Source organism: Mustela erminea, chromosome 4 (assembly GCF_009829155.1).
Source record: "Mustela erminea isolate mMusErm1 chromosome 4, mMusErm1.Pri, whole genome shotgun sequence".
In the NCBI taxonomy this organism is placed as follows: Eukaryota; Metazoa; Chordata; class Mammalia; order Carnivora; family Mustelidae; genus Mustela; species Mustela erminea.
In genome coordinates, this window is record NC_045617.1 from 27,128,860 (window position 1) to 27,142,446 (window position 13,587).

A 13,587-nucleotide genomic window follows, 5' to 3' on the forward strand; every position below is an offset into this window, starting at 1 on the left:
GGTAGCACTGAAATAGTATCATGCTTTGTACCCTTCATAGGATTTTTGTTGCTACCAAAATTCTGTAATTACGCTGTTGTAGCTAGTGAAGATCTTTTGTAAGATGTCCAAATGTACTGTGTGTAAATGAAGTATTTATGATCAGCACACTTGGGGATGTTTTCCTTACAAAATACTTTCAGGGCCTTCATGAAACAGTGATTGTCAAAACCACTTTCGTGTGTGTTTTGAAGCACATATAGTACCCATCACTATCTAAGATGTCCTTTTAGTTGTTGCTTTTGGTGTTGTTCCTTGTGTGTTTGTCTCTCTCTCTCTCCACTAGAATATAAATTCCAAGACCACAGAGACTCTTATTTACTGCTGGATGGCCAGTGCCTAAAACAGGGCCTAGTTCAATAAATATTTACCAAGTGACTCCTATTGGGGTAATTACATATTTTTGCTGAATATTAGAGTAGGGTAGACACCACCGTAATACAGATAGAAGCACAAGGTTAACTCAAAAGCCGTGCACTCATGCTCTATTTAAAAAAGAAAACTCTTGGTGAACTATGGGAGTGCATTCACGACAGTTTTGAGAAAAAGTTCTTTTTCATGATATATGTTTACGAAAGGCAAATACAGAGCTTGGAAATTTTTGCATTAGATGAAAGGTGAGAAGAACAGGTATTTGGAAGAAAGAAATATTTGACATGACTAGATACCCACATTCAGATATACAGGGAGAAGGGGAGAGTGTAAGGAGGAGGGGGGAGGCAGGAAAGACGGATTGACTCTTAGTGAGAGCTGGCATGAGGGAAACAATGGAAGAGTGATTTCTAGAAGCACCGTGATAGACAATGTTGACAATCTAGGCAAGGAATTTAATATTTATTTTGAAGGTAGTACAAAGTCAAAGGGGAATTTTAGATATGTAAAATCATTACAGCATAGCATTACATTGTAGATAATTTAAACATGTGGTACGAAATTGTGATGATCATCATAGAAGGTATGTTTTTTATAAGTAAGAAAAACATTATACTATGAAGTTAGATTATTATTTCGATCCAGGTATACTATTGGAAATGGAAAAAAATTGCTTCCACAACAAATGTGAAATAGCTGTGTTGGGGAAAACCACAAGTATTAAATCCAGGAAACAGAAATCAGCTCCTTTGATATTTGTAATGAAACATATAACTTTTTTTCCTACCTTTTTTCCAATCTTAATAAATCTTTAACTTCTCTTTAAGATATATTTTTTTTTCACATTGACTTTCCTTTGCAAGTTTTCAATTCATGCATAAGTCCAAAAGTGTCTGAATTAGGTTTCTCTGGGGGATGATTTAAGAAAAGGAATCAAATATAACTGTTTTTTGGCAGTGTACTATTTTGCCCTCTGATAGATTTGTATTATTCCCTTTTTATATTGAATTTCTTTTTAGCTCAGTGAGTGGGTATAAAATCTAAACCAAGAAATAAAATCTTAGAGCAGTAGAGTGTGTGCATTATAAATAAAATTGTTTACGGTGAACCAATGGGCTTTTGATCATTTAAGATTTTTCTATATTCATCAATGAACTAAGAGTATTTAATACCTAGCCGCGTATGAGGCTTTGCATATATCATTTCCGGTCTTCACAGCGAGTGTGTAAGGCAGTACCCAGGCCTTAATTTTGGCTCTCTCCTCTCTTCTCCCTTAGTGTTGGGATAAACTGTGGGTCATGTCAACACCTTTTAAATTATTATAACATTAGACTATAAGACTCTGTTGCACTATTCAGCTTCCGAACTGTATGCTGTAAACGTAAAATATTAATAACTTATCATTGATTTAGTTATGTATATCACGCATTGTGCTAAGAGCTTGACATAAATTATCTATAGAATCCTCCCTACAGTCCTGTGTGATGAAGGCAAGTGATTCTCTCGAGTTCACATCCAGCTGGGTCCGGAAGCCTTTCCACCTTCAGATTCACACTCTGAGTACTAGGATAGATTGCCTTCCATCATAGCTGTTGTTCCACTTGATTTCCTTGCTAAAGGTTCTTTCTGTCTGGAATCTTATAATGGCAGCTGAGTCATCATCTCCTGTGAGCCCTTCATGTAATGGAGGAAAAAAATAGCAGCCTGGAGAGGTTAAACGACTGGCCAGGTGTCACCGGCAGACAGCTCTCAGAATGAAATGGAGGTTTCCTCGTGCCATGTCCTGGTTTCTTCTGTCTCTCCAGTGTTTCGCTGATGCTTTTTAAATTAATTGGAGGTAATGAAATGCTTAGGTTTATCATTTTTTTTTTGAAATGACTAATCATGAGTGAAACTAACTAGCTACCAGCATTATTTGAAGACTATTAAATGGGGTCAACGTGCCCCAATTCTGCATTTCAATCACAGAGGCATAGATTCAACCTGCAGCTTGAAGCCAGGCAGTCAACCTCAGGGCTGGGTCTCTGCCTCCAAAGGGAAGAAAGTGCAAGAAAATTATCAACATCAGAAAATATGTACAATATTTAACTACATTTTGAAGATTGGGTAAGGGATCAGTACTGTGGTGTTTCAAATTCCTGGACTGCTTCCCTTTAAGGCTTTATCACTTGCTTCTGAATTAAACAACTATTAAATGACCCTTACTGACAAGAGTGGCCAATCCACTGAAGCAGGGCTTTGTAAAGGGAATTAATGGCTATGTAGATACAGGAAGTACTGTACATTTGCAAGCATTCACTGTCATTACCTTAGGCTTTCTTTCTTTCTTTCTTTTTTTTTTTTTAAAATTAATTAATTAATTATTTTTTAAAAAAGTAAGCTCTATGCCCAGTGTAGGGCTTCAGCTCACAACCCTGAGATCAAGAGTCACGTGCTCCACTGACAGCCAGCCAGACCCCCCACCACACACACACATACACGTAGACTACTTCCACAGCTGCGTGCTCTACATGTGCAAAGATGCAAAACCAAAACAAAACGTTGGACAAATGTTTCAAGTAATATTTTGTGTAGACACTGGATTAATGTCTTATATTAGATATGTTAGTTGGTAAAATGCTTTCCTAAAAATGTTTTGAAGACAGAATTAAGCAGGAACTTCAAGAAAGATAACTCAGGAGGATGTTTATCAGTAATTCCTAGGAAGTATCACTATCATCCTATTTCTATCTCATTGAGGCGTATTTTTTAAATTTTGTTTTAACTCAAATTAAGAAAACATTCTTCTAGTAGCCAAGAATATAGAAAACATAGAACAGAGTCAGATGTCCCAGCAAGGGACAAACGGTGTGTGACACACAGAGAAGGCTCAGCAAAGACAGGTGGAAGAAATTAATTCACGCCCAATTTGAAAAGAGAGTTTTCTTGTAGCCATGCTTAAAGTATGATTTTTCACGAATTCTTTGGCTAGGATGACCAGGAAATTGAAATCAGACATGCTTTGCAAAGCTTTCCTCTTCTTTTCTGTTTTCTTTCCTTTTCTTTTTCTTTTCTTTCCCCTCCCTTTCCATCTTCTCCCCTCTCCTCTCCTCTCGTCCCTACCCCGCCCTCCCTTGTTCCTTCCCTTCCCTCCCCCTCCCCTCCTCTCCCCTCCCCTCCTCCCCCTCCTCCCCCTCCTCCCCCTCCTCCCCCTCCTCCCCCTCCTCCTCCCCCTTCTTCTTCTTCTTCTTCTTCTTCTTCTTCTTCTTCTTCTTCTTCTTCTTCTTCTTCTTTTTCTCTTATGTAAACCTAAATGACAGTAAATAAAATTCTTGTTTCCTACCCTGGGTTTAATCCTCTTCAGCCAAACTCTTGGCTTTCTGTTGGCATGGTAAAAGAGCACTTGCAGGAAAGGTAAGAGGTAGACCCCTGTTCTGATTCTTGGTTATTCAGATAAAGATTTTGATGTCTAAAGTGGCAACCTGAGGTTGACAACAGCTCAAACACAATTTATATCTATCTGGATGTGCTCACATTATAAACACAAACATTTTATATACAAATAGTTTAAAATTTATGAGCATAGGAGCAGATACAAGGGCCCCTTATTCATTTCATTACACTGGCATGAGATCTTTAATCTCCTAATATTGCCTCATCTTACCTCTGTCTTTCTTATTTTCATCTTCACTTGAACATTTACACTATTTCTTGTAATGGCTGTTAAAGTTATGGCTTGACTCTGGTTTGTCTTCAATATTTTGTGTATTTTATTTATTTATTTATTTTAAAAATTATTTTTATGAACACAAATTTATTATTTGCCCCAGGGGTACAGGTCTGTGAATCATCAGGCTTGCACATTTCACTGAACCTACCATAGCACATACCTCCCCCAAAGTCATAACCCAACCACTCTATCCCTACCCCCCTACCTCAGCAACACTAAGTTTATTTTGTGAGATTAAGATTCTCTTATGGTTTGTCTCCCTCCTGATTCCACCTTGTTATATTTTTTTCTTTCCCTGCCCCTCACAACCCCCCGCCCTGCCTCCCAAATTTCTCATATTGGAGAGATCATATGATAATTGTCTTTCTCTGATTGACTTATTTTGCTCAGCATAATACCCTCTAGTTCATCCATGTCATTGCAAATGGCAAGATTTCATTTCTTTTGATGGCTGAATAGTATTTCATTTTATATATATATATATATATATATATATATATATATATATATCACATCATCTTTATCCATTCATCTGTTATGGACATCTAGGTTCTTTCCATAGTTTGGCTATTGTGGGCATTGCTGCTAAAACATGCTATAAACATTCGGGTGTACATGCCTCTTTGGATCACTACATTTGTATCTTTAGGGTAAATACCCAGTAGTGTGATTGCTGGGTCGTAGGTTAGCTCTATTTTCAACTTTCTGAGGAACCTCCATGGTGTTTTCCAGAGTGGCTGCACCAGCTTGCATTCCCACCAACAGTGGAGGAGGGTTCCCCTTTCTCCGCATCCTCATCAACATCTGTTGTTTCCTGACTTGTTAATTGTAGCCATTCTGACTGATGTGAGGTGGTATCTCACTGTGGTTTTGATTTGTATTTCCCTGATGCCGAGTGGTGTGGAGCAATCTATCATGTGTCTGTTGGCCATCTGGATGTCTTCTTTGCAGAAATGTCTGCTCATGTCTTCTGCCTATTTCTTGATTGGATTATTTGTTCTTTGGGTGTTGAGTTTGGTAACTTCTTTATAGATTTTGGATACTAGCCTTTTATGTAATGAGTCATTTGCAAATATCTTCTCCCATTCTGTCAGTTGTCTTTTTTTTTTTTTGACTCTTTCCTTTGCTATGCAAAAGCTTTTGATCTTGATGAAGTCCCAGTAGTTCCTTTTGTCCTTCCCTTGCCTGGTAATGTTTCTAGGAAGAAGTTGCTGTGGCTGAGGTCAAAGAAGTTGCTGCCTGTGTTCTCCTCAAGGATTTTGATGGATTCCTGTCTCACATTGAGGTCTTTCATCCATTTTGAGTCTATGTTTGTGTGTGGCATAAGGAAATCGTTCAGTTTCATTCTTCTGCATGTGGCTGTCCAATATTCCCAACACCATTTGTTGAAGAGACTGCCTTTTTTCCATTGGATATTCTTTCCTGCTTAGCCAAAGATTAGTTGACCATAGAGTTGAGGATCCGTTTCTGGGCTCTCTACTCTGTTCCATTGATCTATGTGTCTGTTTTTGTGCCAGTGCCATACTGTCTTGATGATGACAGCTTTGTAATAGAGCTTGAAGTCTGGAATTGTGATGCCGTCAGGTATGGTTTTCTTTTTCAACATACCTCTGGCTATTTGGGGTCTTTTCTGGTTCCATATGGATTATAGGGTTATTTGTTCCATTTCTTTGAAAAAAAAAAACTGATGGTATTTTGATCAGAATTGCATTAAATGTGTAGGTTGCTTTAGGTAGCGTAAACATTTTCACAATATTTGTTCTTCCAGTCCAGGAGCATGGAACATTTTCCCATTTCTTTGTGTCTTCCTCAATTTCTTTTGTGAGTACTTTATAGTTTTCTGAGTTCAGATTCTTTGCCTCTTTGTTTAGGTTTATTCCTAGGTATCTTATGGTTTTGGATGCAATTGCAAATGGGACTGACTCCTTAATTTCTCTTTCTTCTGTTTTGTATAGAAATGCAATGGATTTCTCTGCATTGATTTTATATCCTGATACTTTACTGAATTCCTGTATGAGTTCTAGCAGATTTGGAGTGGAGTCTTTAAGGTTTTCCACATAAAGTATCATATCATCTGCAAAGAGTGAGAATTTGACTTCTTCTTTTCTGATTCAGATGCCTTTTATTTCATTTTGTTGTCTGATTGCCGAGGCTAGGACTTTTAGTACTATTTTTAATAGCAGTGGTGATAGTGGACATCACTGCCATGTTCCTGACTTAGTGGAAAAGCTCTCAGTTTTTCCCTATTGAGAATGATATTCACTGTGGGTTTTTCATAGATGGCTTTGATGATATTGAGGTATGTATCCTCTATCCCTACACCATGAAGAGTTTTGATCAGGAAAGGATGCTGTACTTTGTCAGATGCTTTTTCTGCATCTATTGAGAGTATCATATGGTTCTTGTTCTTTCTTTTATTAATGTATTGTATCACACTGATTGGTTTGCAGATGTTGAACCAACCTTGCAGCCCAGGAATAAATCCCACTTGGTCGTGGTGAATAATCCTTTTAATGTTGGGTCCTATTGCCTAGTATCTTGGTGATAATTTTTGCATCTATGTTCATCAAGGATATTGGTCTGTAAATCTCCTTTTTTTCTGGTTTTGGTATCAAGGTGATGCTGTCCTCATAAAATGTGTTTGGAAGTTTTCCCTCTATTTCTATTTTTTGGAACAGTTTTAGGAGAATAGGTATTAATTCTTCTTTAAATGTTTGGTAGAACAAACATTTGTTCTGTGGAGCCATCTGGCCCTGGGCTCTTGTTTGTTGGGGGATTTTTGATGCCTGTTTCAATTTCCTTACTGGTTATGGGTCTGTTCAGGTTTTCTCTTTCTTCCTGGTTCAGTTTTGGTAGTTTATATGTCTCTAGGAATGCATCCATTTCTTCCAGATTGTCAAATTTGCTGTGTATAGTTGCTCATAATATGTTCTTATAACTGCTTGTATTTCTTTAGTGTTGGTTGTGATCTCTCCTCTTTCATTCATGATTTTATTAATTTGGGTCCTTTCTCTTTTCTTTTTGATAAGTCTGGCCAGGGGTTTATCAATCTTACTAATTCTTTCAAAGAACCAGCAGCTCCTAGTTTCATTGATTTGTTATACTGTTCTTTTGGTTTCTATTTCATTGATTTCTGCTCTGATCTTTATGATTTCTCTTCTGCTGGGTTTAGGCTTTCTTTGCTGTTCTTTCTCCACCTCCTTTAGGTATAGGGTTAGGTTGTATATTTGAGACCTTTCTTGTTTCTTGAGAAAGGGTTGGATTGCTATATACTTTTCTCTCAGGACTACCTTTCCTGTGTTCCACAGATTTTGAACAGTTGCGTTTTCATTTTCATTTGTTTCCATGATTTTTTTCAATTCTTCTTTCATTTCCTGGTTGACCCATTCATTCTTTAGTAGGATGCTCTTTAGCCTTTGTGTATTTTAGTTCTTTCCGGCTTTCCCCTTGTGATTGAGTTCTAGCCTCAGAGCACTGTGGTTTGAAAATAAGCAGGGAATGATCCCAGTCTTTGGTACTGGTTGAGACCTGATTTGTGACCCAAAATGTGATTGATTCTGGAGAATGTTCCATGTGCACTAGAAAAGAATGTGCATTCTGTTGCTTTGGGATGGAATGTTCTGAATATATCTGTGATGTCCATCTGGACCAGTGTGTCATTTAAAGCGTTTATTTCCTTGGAGGTCTTTTGCTTAGATGATCTCTCCATTTCAGTAATGGGTTGTTAAAGTTCCCTACTATTATTGTTTTATTGTTGATGTATTTCTTTGATTTTGTTTTTAATTGGTTATTAATTTGTTATTAATTGGTTAACCAGTTGGTTAATTGGCTATTAATTGTTATTAATTGTTTATATGATTGGCTGCTCCCGTGTTAGGGGCATAGATATTCAAAATTGTGAGAACTTCTTGTTGGATAGACCCTAAGTATGATATAATGTCCTTCCTCATCTCTTATTATAATCTTTGGCTTAAATCTAATTTGTCTGATATAAGGATTGCCACCCCAGCTTTCTTTTGATGTCCATTAGCATGGTAAATTGTTTTCCACCCCTCAGTTTAAATCTGGAGGTGTCTTCGGGTCTAAAATGAGTTTCTTGTAGACAGCATATTGATGGGTTTTGTTTTTTCAATCCATTCTGATACCTTGTGTCTTTTGACTGGGGCATTTAGCCCATTTACTTTCCAGGTAACTATTGAGAGATATGAATTTATTGCTATTACATTGCCTGTAAGATGATTGTTACTGTACATTGTCTTTGTTTCTTTCTGGTCTATTATTTTTAGGTTCTCTCTTTGCTTAGAAGACCCCTTTCAATATTTCCTGTAGGGCTGGTTGGGTGTTGGCAAATTCTTTTAATTTTTGTTTGTCCTGGAAGCTTTTTATTTCTCCTTCTATCTTCAATGACATCCTAGCTGGATATAGGATTCTTGGCTGCATATTTTTTTCATTTAGTGCTCTGAATATATCATGCCTGTCTTTTCTGGCTTGCAAGTTTTCTTTGGATAAGTCTTCTGCCAATTTAATATTTCTACTATTGTATGTTACAGACCTCTTGTACAGAGTTGCTTTCAGGATTTTCTCTTTGTCACTAAGACTTATAAGTTTTACTATTAGATGATGGGGTGTGAGACTATTTTTATTTATTTTGTGGGGGATTCTCTGTGCTCCTGTATTTTGATGCTTGTTCCCTTTGCCATATTAGGGAAATTCTCTACTATGATTTGCTCCAATATACCTTCTGCCCATGTCTTTCTTCTTCTTCTGGGATCCCAATTATTCTAATATTGTTTCATTTTATGGTATCACTTATCTCTTGAATTCTCCCTTGTGGTCTAGTAGTTGTTTGTCTCTCTTTTGCTCAGCTTCTTTGTTCTCCATCATTTGGTCTTCTGTATCACTAATTATCTCTTCTGCCTCATTTATCCTCGGAGTAAGAACCTCCATTTTGATTGCTCCTCATTAATAGCTTTTTAAATTTCAACTTGGTTTGATTTTAGTTCTTTTATTTCTCCAAAAAGGGATTTTATTTCTCCAGAAAGGGATTCTCTAATATCTTTCATGCCTTTTCAAGCTTAGCTAGATCCTTGATAATTGTCATTCTAAACTCTAGTTCTGACATATTACCAGTGTCCGTATTGATTAGGTCCCTAGCCATTGGTACTGGCTCTTGTTCTTTTTTTTGTGGTGAGTTATTCTGCTTTGTCATTTTATCCAGGTAGGAATATATGAATGAGAGAGTAAAATACTAAAAGGGTGGCAAAGACCCCAGAAAAATATATACTAACCAGATCAGAAGAGACTCGAAACTGGGGGGACAAGAAAGGGGGAAAAAAGTTAAAAAAATAAAAAATATAATAGATTGGTGAATATAACAGAGCCATCCACTTGATTTTTGGATGTATTCTGGTCTTTTAGAAGCAGCTATCTTCCAACATTTTAAAGAAAGAAAAATTTATATGTATATAAAAATAAGGGTAAGTACAATGAAGGGATGGAATATGACTGTAAAGATGAAAATTAAAAAAATTCTAAAAAAGAATTGATAAGATAAGGTGGTTAAAAAAAAAAGAAAGAGGAAAGAATGTGCTTAGGCTGGAGACTAGAACAAACATGTGCTAGAGTTAGGGTATATTTTGATCTGTTAAAAAAATTATATCCCAATATTAAAAAAAAACTATATGTATACAAAAAGTGAGGTTAAATACAATGAAGGGAAAAATTATGACTATAATAATGAAAAATTAAAAAGATTGTTTTAAAAAAGGTATTGCTAAAATAGTTAAAATTGGAAGGGGAGTTGAACCATGAGAGACTATGGACTCTGAAAAACAATCTGAGGGGTTTGAAGTGGCAGGGGGGTGGGAGGTTCGGGTACCAGGTGGTGGGTATTACAGAGGGTATGGATTGCATGGAGCACTGGGTGTGGTGCAAAAATAATGAATACTGTGATGCTGAAAATAAATAAAAAATAAATTTAAAAAAACGTTAAAAGAGGAAAGAGAAAGAGTTTAAAAAGCAGAATAAGAAAAAATAAAATTAAAAAAAATCTTTAAAAATTTGACTTCATGGGGTGCCTGGGTGGCTCAGTGGGTTAAGCCTCTGCCTTCAGCTCAGGTCATGGTCTCAGGGTCCTGGGATCGAGCCCTGCATCGGGCTCTCTGCTCAGCGGGGAGCCTGCTTCCCTTCGTCTCTCTCTCTGCCTGCCTCTCTGGCTACTTGTGATCTCTGTCTGTCAAATAAATAAAATCTTTAAAAAAAAAAAATTGACCTCACAAGACTGAAGGATTATGGGAAAAAAGCCATAAATTCTATGTGTTGCTTTCTCCTAGCTTTGGAGTTCTATAGATCCCATTGATCAGTGAACTTGGTCTTGACTGAATGTTCTTGCTGATCTTCTCAGGGAGGGGTCTGTTGCAGTGATTCTCAAATGTCTTTGCCACATGCGAATTGCACTGCCCTTGCCAAGGGCCAGTCTAAGTGATCTGCTCTGATTCCCTGTTGGTACAAGCTTTTGTTTCCTGAATGCTTTCTGTAGAGCTTTGGAGGATGGGAATGAAAATGATGTCTCACAATCTCTGGCCCCATAGGAGCCAAGAGCTTGGGTCCCCACTCCTCAGTGCACCCTCAGAGAGAACCATTCAATCCCTCCTGGTTCCTGGTCTCCGGGCACACTCCAAGCTCATCTAGTCTGTGACCAAGCATTTCTGTCTCTGGCACATGACCCCGTTTGGAGTCTCCAAACCCAGCAGATGCCTGCTGTGTACTTCCGTGCTGCTCCGCCTCGGGGAGGAAGGGGAATGTCCCCAGATCTGCCACTTGTGGGGTCCCTGCTCAAAGAGCTATGGCCTGACTGTGCCTTGGATCATGGTTTAAAGTATTCATCCTGAATCCCAAAGGTTAACATCCATGGGAAATTTGAAAATATTATTTGTTGTCCTCATTTGTAAGTTGAATTTGGGGAAGAGCTACATCCAGATTTCAGCTTGCATGAGTGAGAAAGCAAGGAAATCAAAGGCAAGCAACTTCTTTGTAAACAAGTGGGCAGAAGACATTTCAAAGGTTGACAACTCCACATTACATCATATATTGAAATTGCCAATTTGAGAACTTATTTTATTTTCAAACTTGTTATATCTTGTAACACCATTTGTAAGATTTATATAAAGTATACTGTGCATATAAACTGATTAATATTTATTTGTGGGGATGACTCACCATTAGCAGTAGACAGGGCTAGGAACATACACTTAAAATGGAACAACCACTACCAACAGGACTGACTATAGCAGCCACTTTTCCTTTGCATCCCTTGAATCAATTATTCTATATATTGAAAATTTTGAATTTTCCCAGGAAAATTATGATACTTTTTCCTGACTTTTCAACTTAATTTTCTCAGAACGCAGAATTTGGAAAAACATACATTTTCCCCAGCATATACAAAGAAGGAATTGCCCTTGGAAGAACGAACCAAGAGAATGGTAGAAGAACAAATAACTAGAGCTCCCAAATGATCATGGGGAGAAAAGCTGCCTCGCAACTTTGAGTGGCTGGACAATGACTTGAGAGGGAAAGAACATCAGTCTTATTTAAACTCTTTTATTTTGGGGTCTCTTTGTTATAGCAGCCCAGCCCTCCCTTAACTAGTTCAGAAACTCTAAAAGATTTATATCCAGGACTACATAGCTACCTTCCTCATAAGCTTGTTCAAAAACTTAGTCTTAGTATAACTTTGAATTGAAATACATCTTAGAGATGATCTAGTTCAACCCCCTTATTCTATAAATGAGTTATTAAGCTCAAGAGATAGTAATTTTTTGCTGTAAATATTTTTTGAATTTTTTCAGATTAATAAAACATAGTTAATAGGAAAGCAGTTCTGTTGATATAAGTTAATGTATAAGAATATGCAAAATGTCTTCATGTATGAGTAAAACTATAATTTCTTTTGTAATATTTATACTGGTACAGAGTAGATGTGACAGTGTTCTTTATCCCATTATTGTGTTGTAATTTTTATTTCTTTGTATTGTCTCAGTGTCTAGAGATCTGGATGTAGATGGAATGAGGGGAGTAAATGTGAGCTATATTATGCAGTAAGCATCATACATATGTTATTTCATTTATTTAGGCTTCACAGAGACCTTGTGAAGTGTCATTAGACCCATTTTACAGATGAGAAACTGAAACTTAGAATAGTTAAGAAATTATCCTCAGGTTGTATACTTTATGACAAAGCTGTGATTTTTGGATAAATAATCGGATACATGAAGGTAGGAAACTTTGAGGAAAAATATAATTTTTAACAATTAACAAGTAATTTTTCATGATACCCTCTTGTTATATTGTCTGGTATTAGTACACACAATAAGCCCTTTCCTCACTGCAAAGGTACTGGTCAAGTTCACAAGGAAGAATGAGAGGTAGATGGTTCTTGTTATTTCAAACACTTTATTGTCTTTCACCTTTGGATCCTGTGAATTTTTAAAGTACACAGTTAGTAAAGAGATAAAAAATTATTTTGTGCAACCAAAGTTCAGTGTAGTTTAGATAAAAATGGGAAATAGAACTATGACAAACTACAACTGAATTTTAAATGAGTATGAAACTATTATAAAGCAATATTGATATCTTGAAACCCAAGTTCTATATTAAGGTCATAGTAATGACTTAGTGTTTTATGAGCCTGTGTGGTGTTAGCGACATCATCTCTTTAATCTTAACTTTGCCTCAAGCAAAAATAAATCTTAATGTTGTAAACTGTATGGTAACATAACTGCCTTGTTCAGTAGGGATCATTTTTCTCCTAAATGTCACTAATATCTTGCTGTGGCTTAAAAAAAAAAAAAGAGGAAAAGAAATATCCGTTCCACTTTGTTGAAGTGGTAAATATTTCTGCTTTTGAAGAATGCCTTATAGATATAAGCTTTCCTATTTTTGTTTTTGCATTAAATTTTTACACAATTATGATATATATATATGTAAGGCTAAATGTAAAAGACAGATTCTACATATTTAAATCACTCAATTGCTAGATTGCTAATTAATGTTTGGATGTTACATTTCTACATTTTAAAGGAGAGTTTGGAACCAAGCAGGTAGGTACAAGGGACAGACCAGAAAGAGGCTCAGCATTCTTGGAAGAAAGTCAAAGTTGAAGGAAATGAGGAGCATCTAGAGGTCACAGTTTACTGGGAAATACTAAGGCACTGGTTTCTCTGAAGCTCTGTAAGAAAATATTTCAAACAGTTATGACCCAGAAAGTCTTAAAGGTGGAAATAAAGAAACAGTTTTTCTCAGTGTATAAAGAAAAGAAAATCTTAAACAAGCAGAATTATTAAAGATGTGGGTTCTTGATTTATAGTTAGAATTCAATATTTCATTTGGTCCTTAAGCTAAATTACATGATTCATAATTAGAAATATGTGTTACTTTCTTAACAAGGAATTATGTCTTTGTAGGAA